A 12,093-nucleotide genomic window follows, 5' to 3' on the forward strand; every position below is an offset into this window, starting at 1 on the left:
ATTTTACATAGTATGTGTTTAGTGATTGGTCAGAGGTTTGCTACACACCCTCTAGCAGCAACACATTTTTCAGATCGTAGAACTACATGATTGGACAAGACGCTCCGTGCTAATGTGATTAACTAGAAGTCTAACAAGCATTTTGGCAGAGATATTTATTTAAGTATATGATAATAATAATAATAATAATAGGCTTAATAACTTTATAGCACCTTTAAAACTTGCATCTCAATGCGCTTAACAAAAATAAAATAAAAATACATTAAACTAAAAATGAAAACATGCACAAAAAAAAAAGTGGAATGTTTGGGGTTAAAATATCAGACAAATATTGAAGGGCAAACCATGTCTTGAGAATCATGTGAATTAATATCCAATCGAACAATGACAGGGAGCCAGTGGGAGTGATGTAATCATTTGTATATGTATATAATAAAATTAAAGATACACACGAGGCACACAGTTGTTTATTCATTTATTTTATTTATTTATTTATTTTTAGAACGTTTTATTGTCGTTTCTGTAGTTCAATTTTATTATATTATTTTTTTTTTTTTATTAGAAGTCACTCCATGGCTTTGAAAGTATTAACACTAGGGGTCGGTATTGCTTCAGTAATAAAATGAATCACTGTTCTTTTATTTCCTTCACTGAAAATCTTGGAAATCTTACACTGAAGGAAAACATTACCCTTAAATACTGTATTTCAAAACAAGTATACACTGATACAGTAACTTCAAACTAATAATTTATTCTAGTGTAATTTGTGCTGCCGTCTTTTTTGTACAGTTCATAAGAGCGCACAATCAACACTTTTAGTGAAATAGAGATGTGAAATATATATATGTCTATAGAGGAGGTCACAGAGAGGAAATAATAGAAAAACTCTGCCCTCTCTGGTTTCATAATTCACTCACCCTACCATCCATTAAACCAAAAAAATTATGTTTTTGTTTCCGTACAGATGTATGGTGACAGTAATGATATTTCTTAATGTATTAGCTCATCGCAGAAAAATATGGATACTGCATGAATTTGTATATTTAACCAAATTTTCTGTTTTGCCTGGGAAATTGTTTTAATAAATGTTATTCATATTGTTTAGAAGGATTCATTAAATATATTTAGAAATCAAATCAATCTGTGAGTGTCAGGAGATATATACCAATGCTCCAGTCTATCAGACATTGAGGGAGTGTGTTCAGAGAAAACAGTAGCAGCAGAAAGGGGAGGATGAACAGCCAGCATTTAGTGGGTGTGTGACGGTTTTGTTTTTGTTTTGAAATTTTGTTTTGGTTTTGTTTTTGTTATTTTTTTTTGAATTGAATTTTATTTTTTTTTATTTTTTTTTTATTTGAATTGTTTTTAGTTTTAGTCTAGTTTTAGTCAACTAAATATCATAAGATTTAGTCGGCTTAAATCTAATGGGTTTAGTTACAGTGCATTTATTAAGCATTTCTCTAAAATTTCTAAACTCATTATATAGGTTTAATTTTATCATGATAGACAACGATTTAACTCCGGTGACACACAACATGCCTTTATGTTACAATTAGGTAAAACCACTTGTCATAAAGAACAAGAACATGGTTTTCTTTTGAATGAAATACCAATGGTTATATAGGCTAATTATGCATTCTTTATAGTAACTTTCAAGCAGACATACGTATTTATTTCTATAAATAAATGTAGATGAATCTTTAGGCCTACTAAAGTTTTTCAGTCAAGAGCAGTGTGTGATTTTCTGTCTTTCTTTTGTTGCTTGATTAACCTCAAAGACTCAGACAATAGCAACTACATTAGGCTGCTATCCCTGTAAAACAGAATGCACAGCTGCAATGGATGCAATATACTGATACACATTCTCTCCTGCGTCGTCAGATTTATCCATATGTCCAGATGGGATTTTTTAACTGGGGGGGACCAAGCTGTCAGCAGTCTAATTTTTTCAGTCCAGAAAAATCACCAGCTCTGTCATAGACGATAGTATATGATCACTATGATTACTGCTACATAAAAACATACCCCAACAGGACCTCGTGTTTTCTTTTGGAAGGCAAAAATGAAGTAGTTTTGCTTTCTCAACGAAACAGTGTCACACACCGGAGGCCTAGAGTGAGCCGCGGCCGGCTTGAGTGAGCAGAGGCGGGGGTGGGCTTGAGAACGACGTGCCGGTGGATTCGACGAAAGAGCTTGCGGCAACCACATGTGATGACCCCGGGCTGGACTCCGCTTCATCCAGGGAGAAAGCTGATTCTGCGATCCACAGTGCAAAGTTGATGTATTTCCTCAGTGACCAGCATGACGAAGCGGATATCGTCCTCTTTTGGAAGGCCAAACAAAGTAGTTTTGCTTTCACAGTGAAACACACAGCGTCTATACGACATGGCTGCCGCGGCAACAACAATACTACAACGAGAATAAAAGTTACACCGCCTTTCTTTGCGTGAACATCTGGGCAGCATTATGCAAATCTTTCCACATAGTGATGTAGTGATGTGGGGGCGTGTTAGAACAAGCCGGTTTATGGGGGTGTGGACGAGTATTAACTTTGATAAGGAATCTCTCTTTGGATTTGATACTTTAGTCTTTGCAACTTTACGGATCTTCTTTATGCACCTAGATCTTGTAACACTCCAAAGAGAAAGGAAAAATTTAAATCGCATCATATGACCCCTTTAACTCAATTTTGACCAGATGTGTAGTTACTGCGCTTTGCCTTTGGACGGTAACATAGTCCAGTGTTTCCAATGCGGCATATATATGCAAACTCATTCTCTGCCAGCAGGAGGCGCTGTTGGAGTGGGCGAGATCAAGGTTTCCCCGCTAACGGCTTTACACAAAGCAGTGCTCCTTATCAGACATTACATGCAAGATTAAATGAAAATGACATCCATTGTTCTGAAGACAGTCGGTTTACAAATGATGAGTAGTTTATACTTTAGATTAGGGGATGCAGAAAGCTTTGTAAATGATTTATTCATGCGTTTACACAACAGGTTTTGAATACTTTGTAGTGTGTACTGCATTGTAAGGGCTGACTGGTGAGGGTGTAGACAGATGTCTTCTCTGACACACACTGACTATTTTAATCCTGTGAGATAATAGCAAAATGTTGACATTTCAATGATTTATAAGTGATTAATAATATATTAACTAATAACTTATTAACCATCTACTAAGGATCTGTTTAATTATTTCATGATATGCAATTTGTTTTGAAGATAACTTACGACTGATTTGTAAATAGTTAGCATATTACTTAATAATCATTTGTGAATGTATAGTTATGTTTTTTAAAAGATTAGTTCACCATTTTCTAATCACTTGTAAATGAATTATAACTTAATCTACACAACATAGATAAAAATATTAACATATCACATTTTAATAATTTATGAACACATAGCTATATTTTGTAAATGATTAGTTCATCATTAACTAATTACTTATAAATGACTTACAACTGAACGTTATTATAAAGTGTTGCCGATAATTCATTCAGTTATGTTTTTGACAGACCTAGTCACAATAAACATAGCTCTTACATGAGAAGAGTTGTGCATCAATACTTGGATTTACATGAAGATGTGATGACAGAATTTTCATTTTTGGATAAGTTATCCCTTTATGCAAAAAACTTTCTACACCAAATTATGTCCCAGGTTAAACTTCCCCACAAAATCAAATAATTCCTCCCAAAATATCATTAGATGTCAGGCTTCGGATGCAATTATAAACTTGTTCCAGAAATGTTCAGAATTGTTATTTTTGGTTTTTGTCAGTTTTTTAATTGCAGGAGTTTTAATTCAATACAGCGAATCAGCTTTATCAAATAATCTTGAAGAGGTGAAAGCAAGTATGTTCTAAAGAGACTAAAAGCACCTCGTAGGTAAATTTCTGCTTCTCAGCTGGGGAAATAACAAATAACATTCAATATATGTAAATACACATATATATTTTTGTAATGCTCACAAGGAGAATGACTTTTAAAGACAAAGCACCACCTATATTTTTGAAAAGGCTTTTAAATTTGAGCATTACATGCTTTTCATTTCAAAAAGGAACTGAAGTGTCTTTCTGAATGTATTTTGTATGGAGTGAATGTGAGGAATTTCTACCAAATAATTATTGAAATCAGAGAGTAATTGCCAGCAGTGCAAAGGGAATTAAATGATTGCAACAAGATTTTTATTATAATTGTAAGCTGAGAGAACTGTGTGAATATATGGAAAGGTTTTATATTTGTTTGGATGGTGCATCAGATCAGATCAATAAATTGTAACGCCCCCAAATTCTCAGAGGCCCAACATTTATTTATTTATGTATGTAGTTGCTTGCTTGCTTATTTATTTATAGATTTGAATATGATTGTAAGTGTCTTTGTTTTCTTTCTTTTTTTTTTTAATTTTTTTTTTTTTTTATTTTTTACATTTATTATTTATTTCTGTGTGCATTTGGTGAAATTGCTGAAGAAACTAGAAAAGAAAAAAAAACATTTATGCAGTTTCGTTCTCTCTTTAAAGCTGTATTGGCACTGCGTTTTAAATGCTTGTTGAACTTCCTAGAATCATTTTTATTGTTGTTTTAAGGAAATGGCACAAACAAGTTTCCAGGCTACAACAGTTTTCTAAAGAACATACTTTCTGAAACACTCCATCAAATCATAAATATTCAAAAGTCTTAGGTGAGCCCTGGTTTTACGAATCTCTCATCTACTTGTCTGTTGTTTTGTGCTGGTTTCACAGGGAAGGTCTGATACGAGCAGCACTTGAGCAGCCAGTGCTCAGAGCTAAATTAAGCATCTTTGTTAATATGATAAAAATGATACAGGAACCACATATGGATGACAAGGAGTCTTGGTTTTAAACTATTGTCTTAAATTTTTACATTTTGTTACATTGCGACCATTTGAGTTACAGTCTTCAGCCCTGCATCTTTTTTATGAAAACTGCAAATCAGGTCTATAAATCTTAGAAAATAAAGCATAAACTACCAAATACATACAAATATATTTCTGCAATGCTTATAAGCAGGAAGTATTGAAAGATAGGAAGTATCACAATGTTTATCATATCAAAAATGAACAATGCTAAAGTGTCTTTCTGAATGTATTGTGTATGGATTTAATTTATAGGCATATTTAATAATTAAGATAATTCCCAGCACTTAAGGAAACAGAATGGTTAGAACAAGATTTTTATTATATATTTGCATGTATATGTTGGCGAGAGAGAGAGAGAGAGAGAGAGAGGTGGAGCATGAAAACATTTGTCGATCTTGCCCAAATGATGTTTAATACATATATTCAAAAACCCCAAATTCTTTTAATTTTAACCCCCCCAAAAAAATAACCTGTAAATGTTTAATATGGCTCTCATAGACAAAATACAATGACTTGTAAAGTAGCTTATATTGAACGTCTATTTACAGTCTTTTAACTTCTACTTTTAAATTTCCAAGCTCAAACATGCAACAGACACAACAAAATTTCAGGTAATTGAAGTTTCTCTGAAAGCACTTTAGGTCTCCTCATCGATGGCGCTCTCAATCTTGGAAAGAAAGAAATAACATTTCTTCAAGTCCTTGGCCATGAATACATAGATTAATGGGTTTAGAAAGCTGTTTGCACAGGCGAGACTGCCGGATACTTGTTGGGCTGTGTGAAAGGCTAAGCTGTGCTTGGTTCGGTCCAACTCTAAAATGGAAACTACTTGAAATGGCAACCAACAGATGAAAAAAGTTGTGATCAGTAACGTCATGATCTTGTAGGGCTTGGTGGATTTGGACATTTGGTTTGCTCTTAGTTTATGGATCAGGATGGAGTAACAGGTGAAGATGGTCAGGAATGGAATCAAAAACCCAAAAGTAAAGCGCATGAACACAACAGTTTTGTGGTGATTCTCATAGTTGGCATAGCATATGTCTTTTGATCCCATATTTATAATCTCTCTGAATTTGGCAGGTGGAATGCTAAGCAAAGACGACACACACCAAGCTAACATAACAACTACAGAAGCTTTCTTTACGGTGCGCTGATTCTGGGCCCAGACGGGAAACTTGACGGTGATGCAGCGATCCACACTAATGATGACCAGGATGAAAATGCTGCTGTACATATTGAGGGTCATAACAAAAGAGTTGAACTTGCACATGAAGAGCCCAAAGATCCAGTTGTTCTTCAAGATGTAGTCAATGGTGAAAGGGGAGAGTAGCGCAGAAAATGAAGTCAGACAGAGCCAGACTCAGGTACCAGGTGGTGTTCACTGACTTCTTCATCTTAAAACCAGTAATCCAGATCACCGCACCATTTCCAATGATGCCAAGAAGGAATACGATCACATTAAAGATCCCTGTAATTATACATGCTGCTTCCCTGCAGTATCCAGGATGTAAGTTCTCATGAAGTTGCTCTTCTGTGTCATGGCTGTATACAGATTCATTTTGATAATCATAATAATTATAATCTATATCTGGAGTTGAAGTCATTGTGTCTTCCATTAGAACTGAATAGGAAGCAGAGTTCTGTAACAAAAACAATATGCAATTTATACAAATGCATTTTAACCAAAGTTGGGCTGTAACCACCATAGACATTGGGGGGACTTAGAATAATTAGAAATGGACAATCTGCTCCCCACCCCTCATATTTTAAATTCTTGCACTGATCTTCTGCAGTACATTATGCAGCCCTTTGTTTTTTTAACAAAAATGTTTAAAAGTTATGTTTTCCTGCATTTGTTTTGTTCTAAAGGGACCATGTACAATTTTAAACTTAAATGTTTATATTTGATGCTATGTACCAGAGTTAACCAATAGTTAACTTTTCACTATTAAAAAAATATTCCTCTCAGTAGTAAAATAACAGAACAAATTCTGCATGATGCATACAATATATCATTTCCAATCTGTCTTTCTCTGACAAGCAGAGCTGTCAAAAAGGCAAATAAAAAGCACAGTGCTAGCAGAATAGCTTCCCTTGTTTTTTCCATAAACTGGTTGTAGTTTTCTGATAATCCTTTTGAGCTTAAATTCTCTTTGATGGGTTACACGCATCTTGTTTGTATGAAGGGAATTGCCTAATTTGTTACTTAAAAAGCTATTTTAGTGTTTAAACCACACAGAACACATGGCATGCTATTCGCATTTGAATTTTAAGTACAATTTTAAGCTAAATCTGTAACATTAATGAGTGCAAATTATGTTTGTTAAGTAAAGAGTGTGTAATGTCTCGTTTTGTGTTATATCTGATATCTACCACCTTTTAAAGGTGGTTGCAATCCTAAATTTGGAAAATATTCTATTGCAGCATGGAATTGTTAATCGTATGCATCCTGATTCTTTTGCTACTTTGTCTTTAAAATTGAACTGAAAACAAATGTTCACTGTATGATCATATACATATATCTTTAATTGGTTGTGATGTCATCTGAAGATAACTTACCTCACAAAGTAAGCTTCACAATGCCATTTGCAGTGCTTCAGAAAGCAACTTCTGCTCCTGGGTTGTTTGCTGATAAGTGCAGACTGAGTGTCAGACTCTGTTCCTGTCTTGTGCAATAGCATCTGTCTCTGGACTGCAAGAGAGGGGAGTTACTGGAAGGGGACGTAACTTGAAGAAGGCAATGGATGACAGCCAGATATACAAGACTGAAAAGAGATTTGAGGGGAAGAAATAGAGGGAAAAGTTGGTCTAAATATAGCGAGTCTGGTGAGGGAAACAATAGCAAGAAACTGTAAGCTAACCAGTATGAGAAACAGAAACCTAAGAATTTAGAGAAAACACAAGGGAGAGACTGGAAAGTTATAATTGAGTTTAACCAGGATGGTGGGCCTTACCACCCAATTAAACTTACCAGGGTAATTGAGAAGGAGATTGGTAAAATTAAATTTGCAAGATTTATGAACAATAAAAGAATACTGGTACATGCAATCAGCAAACAACAACAAGATTCTCAGTATGTCCTCACTTCAAGGGGAAAGGATGAAGGTTCATATCCCGGAAGCAATGACAAAGGTGAGAGGAGTTATCTCAGGAGTCCCATTAAGTATGTCAGTGGAAGATGTCAAAAATGAGATTCAGGGAGGTCAAGTAGTTGAGGCTACACGGTTAAAATCTAAACAAGATGGATCATTAAAAGAAACGTTATGTGTGGTAATGCATTTTGAGAAAACCCTCCCTAATTCAGTGCAAATGGGATAAATGAATTACAGCGTTAGAGAGTACATTCCCAAACCTCTCAGATGCTAAAAGTGTTAAAAAATTGGGCACACAGCACAGCAGTGCAAAGGAAAGCTTAGGTGTGCTAGATGTGGAGGTCAGCATGAGTATGGTAAATGTGAAAAGGATGCAAAGGTTAAATGCTGTAACTGTGAAGGAGAGCATTTGGAGGATGTGAAGTGCAGAGAGAAGCCAGAGAAGTCCAGAAGGTTAGGTTTTTAAATAAAGTATCATATGCAGAACCACTGAAGAAAGTAAGAGGAACAGGATCAAACGACAGAAACTCCAGTGGAATAGGCCAAAGAAACATAACAGCAGTTAATCATACGCAGAATGGTTGTGAGCACAAATGTAAAGTTGATGAAGATACTTTAGTGGTGAAGAAAGTTAACTTTCACAGTTAAAAAAGAAAAGTGACAGAATTAAGGCTATTGTAGAGGCAGCAGGAAAATTTCTTGACATGAGGGACGTCAAGGCAGATCAGATACATGCATTGTTGACAGTAACTGAAAATGGAGGAAATACACAAACTGCTGATTAGGACGCTAATCATGGTACAAACCCAATTCCAAAAAAGTTGGGACACTGTACAAATTGTGAGTAAAAAAGGAATGGAATAATTTACAAATCTCATAAACTTATATTTTATTCACAATAGAATATAGATAACATAACAAATGTTGAAAGCGAGACATTTTGAAATGTCATGCCAAATATTGGCTCATTTTGGATTTCATGAGAGCTACATATTCCAAAAAAGTTGGGACAGGTAGCAATAAGAGGCCGGAAAAGTTAAATGTACATATGAGGAACAGCTGGAGGACCAATTTGCAACTCAAGGTCAATTGGCAACATGATTGGTTATAAAAAAGCCTCTCAGAGTGGCAGTGTCTCTCAGAAGTCAAGATGGGCAGAGGATCACCAATTCCCCCAATGCTGCGGTGAAAAATAGTGGAACAATATCAGAAAGGATTTTCTCAGAGAAAAATTGCAAAGAGTTTGAAGTTATCATCATCTACAGTGCATAATATCATCCAAAGATTCAGAGAATCTGGAACAATCTCTGTGTGTAAGTGTCAAGGCCGATAACCATACTGGATGCCCATGATCTTTGGGCCCTTAGACGGCACTGCATCACATACAGTAATGCTACTGTAATGGAAATCACAACATGGGCTCAGGAATACTTCTAGAAAACATTGTCGGTGAACACAATCCACCGTTCCATTCGCCGTTGCCGGCTAAAACTCTATAGGTCAAAAAAGAAGCCATATCTAAACATGATCCAGAAGTGCAGGCATTTTCTCTGGGCCAAGGCTCATCTAAAATGGATTGTGGCAAAGTGGAAAACTGTTCTGTGGTCAGACGAATCAAAATTTGAAGTTCTTTTTGGAAAACTGGGACGCCATGTCATCCAGACTAAAGAGGACAAGGACAACCCAAGTTGTTATCAGCGCTGAGTTCAGAAGCCTGCATCTCTGATGGTATGGGGTTGCATGAGTGCGTGTGGCATGGGCAGCTTACACATCTGGAAAGGCACCATCAATGCTGAAAGGTATATCCAAGTTCTAGAACAACATATGCTCCCATCCAGATGTCGTCTCTTTCAGGGAAAACCTTGCATTTTCTAACATGACAATGCCAGACCACATACTGCATCAATTACAACATCATGGCTGCGTAGAAGAATGATCCGGGTACTGAAATGGCCAGCCTGCAGTTCAGATCTTTCACTTATAGAAAACATTTGCCGCATCATAAAGAGGAAGATGCGAAAAAGAAGACTTAAGACAGTTGAGCAACTAGAAGCCTGTATTAGACAAGAATGGGACAACATTCCTATTCCTAAACTTGAGCAAACTTGTCTCGCCTCAGTCCCCAGACGTTTGCAGACTGTTATAAAAAGAAGAGGGGATGCCACACAGTGGTAAATATGGCCTTGTCCCAACTTTTTTGAGATGTGTTGATGCCATGAAAATTTAAAATCAACTTATTTTTCCCTTAAAAAGATACATTTTCTCAGTTTAAACATTTGATATGTCATCTATGTTGTATTCTGAATAAATATTGAAATTTGAAACTTCCACATCATTGCATTCTGTTTTTATTCACAATTTGTACAGTGTCCCAACTTTTTTGGAATCGGGTTTGTACTTCACATACTACAATGGAACGCGAGAAGCCTTATAGCTAATGGTCAAGAATTTAACAAGTACATTCATGAATAAGATGTTGTTCAAGATGTAGTATGTGTACAAGAAACTTGGTTACGAGGCCAACTAGATTTTGTGGTATAGTACTGTAAGGTATCACAGAGGGTGTATTACCTTTCTTAAGGATGGGTTGGCCTATAGGGAGGTTCCCTGTTCAGAAGATATGGAGTGTGCTATAGCTGAGATATGAAGTTCAAGGAAAGAGGGAAATATTAAGTTGATTAATTTCTATAATCCATGCAAAAAAATAAATTAAATTATATAAAATTTATAAATTAAAAGATTATATTTAAAAAATTATATATTTATATATATATATACACATATATTATAAATTATATATATATATATATATATATATATATATATATATATATATATATATACGTATATATATATATATATATATATATATATATATATATATATATATATATATATATATATATACGTATATATATATATATATATATATATATATATATATATATATATATATATATATATATATATATATATATATACAAATTAAATGAAATAGCAGGGAATGTATGCAGGAAAGAAATATGGTGTGGAGATTTCAACATACTATAATAGTCTATGGGGTAGCAATCACAGACAAACATGGGAACATAGTTGAAGAAATGATGGAAGAAAGATCATTGGTCAGCATTAATAATGGGCAGGGAACAAGAATAGATGTGAATAGGCATAAGACATCATGTTTAGATCTTATGTTGGTATCAGATAATTTGGTAAATGCATGTGATTGGTGTGTCAAGAATGATTCTAGGAAGTGACCACTTTCCAGTTCTCACTATTGTTAATATAAACATGTTTTCAAGAATGAAGTACAATTAATAGATGGTGTTGTGAAAAAGCAGACTGGGAAAAATTTAGGACATGCTGTGAAAAGTCAGTAAACCTGATTACATTTGAAGAAGACATAGAGAAGTGCACAAAGCAAATTACAGAACACATTTTAAATGCACTAGTTTTGAGTATACCAAAAAGAACAACAAAGGGAAGGAAGAAAGTGGTTTGAGCCCAAGAGATGTAATCACTTGTGTGTATATATATAGAGTTTTTATTGTCGTTGCTGTAGATCAATTTTATTATATGTTTTTTTATTTTAATTAGAAATCACTCCGTGGCTTTGAAAGTATTAACACTAGGGTTCAGTGTTGCTTCAGTAATAAAATTAATCACTGTTCTTTTATTTTCTTCATTGAAAATCTTGGAAATCATACACTGAATTACCTTTGAAAGACCTTTATTACAAATACTGCATTTCAAACAAGGCCTTAGAAAATCGCTACAACATATAAAGTTAACCTATCAATTCCCATCAACTAATAAAGATGTGAATTTTGATATTTTGTCCAAGTGAAGATGAAACACTAATCCATTTCTTCTTTTATGCCTTCAACATATAAAACAAGTATACACTGATACAGTAACTTCAAACTAATAATTTATTCTAGTGTAATTTGTGCTGCAGTCTCATCAATACTTCTGAAATGTTATTATAGACATAGTTTTGCTTTATTTATGAGGACTGTTTCACTGTTTCTGCACACACAAACACACCAACACACACACACACACACACACACACACACACACACACACACACACACACCACACACACACACACAC

The 12,093-nt window shown here is 34.7% G+C and overlaps 1 pseudogene; it reads right to left on the minus strand.

Annotated features, from left to right (window-relative positions):
* Positions 1–5,435: 5,435 nt before the first annotated feature.
* LOC109090339 lies at positions 5,436–7,979 on the minus strand (annotated as a pseudogene).
* Between the last annotated feature and the right edge of the window lie 4,114 nt (positions 7,980–12,093).

The sequence above is a fragment of the Cyprinus carpio genome, chromosome B5, assembly GCF_018340385.1.
Source record: "Cyprinus carpio isolate SPL01 chromosome B5, ASM1834038v1, whole genome shotgun sequence".
NCBI lineage: Eukaryota > Metazoa > Chordata > Actinopteri > Cypriniformes > Cyprinidae > Cyprinus > Cyprinus carpio.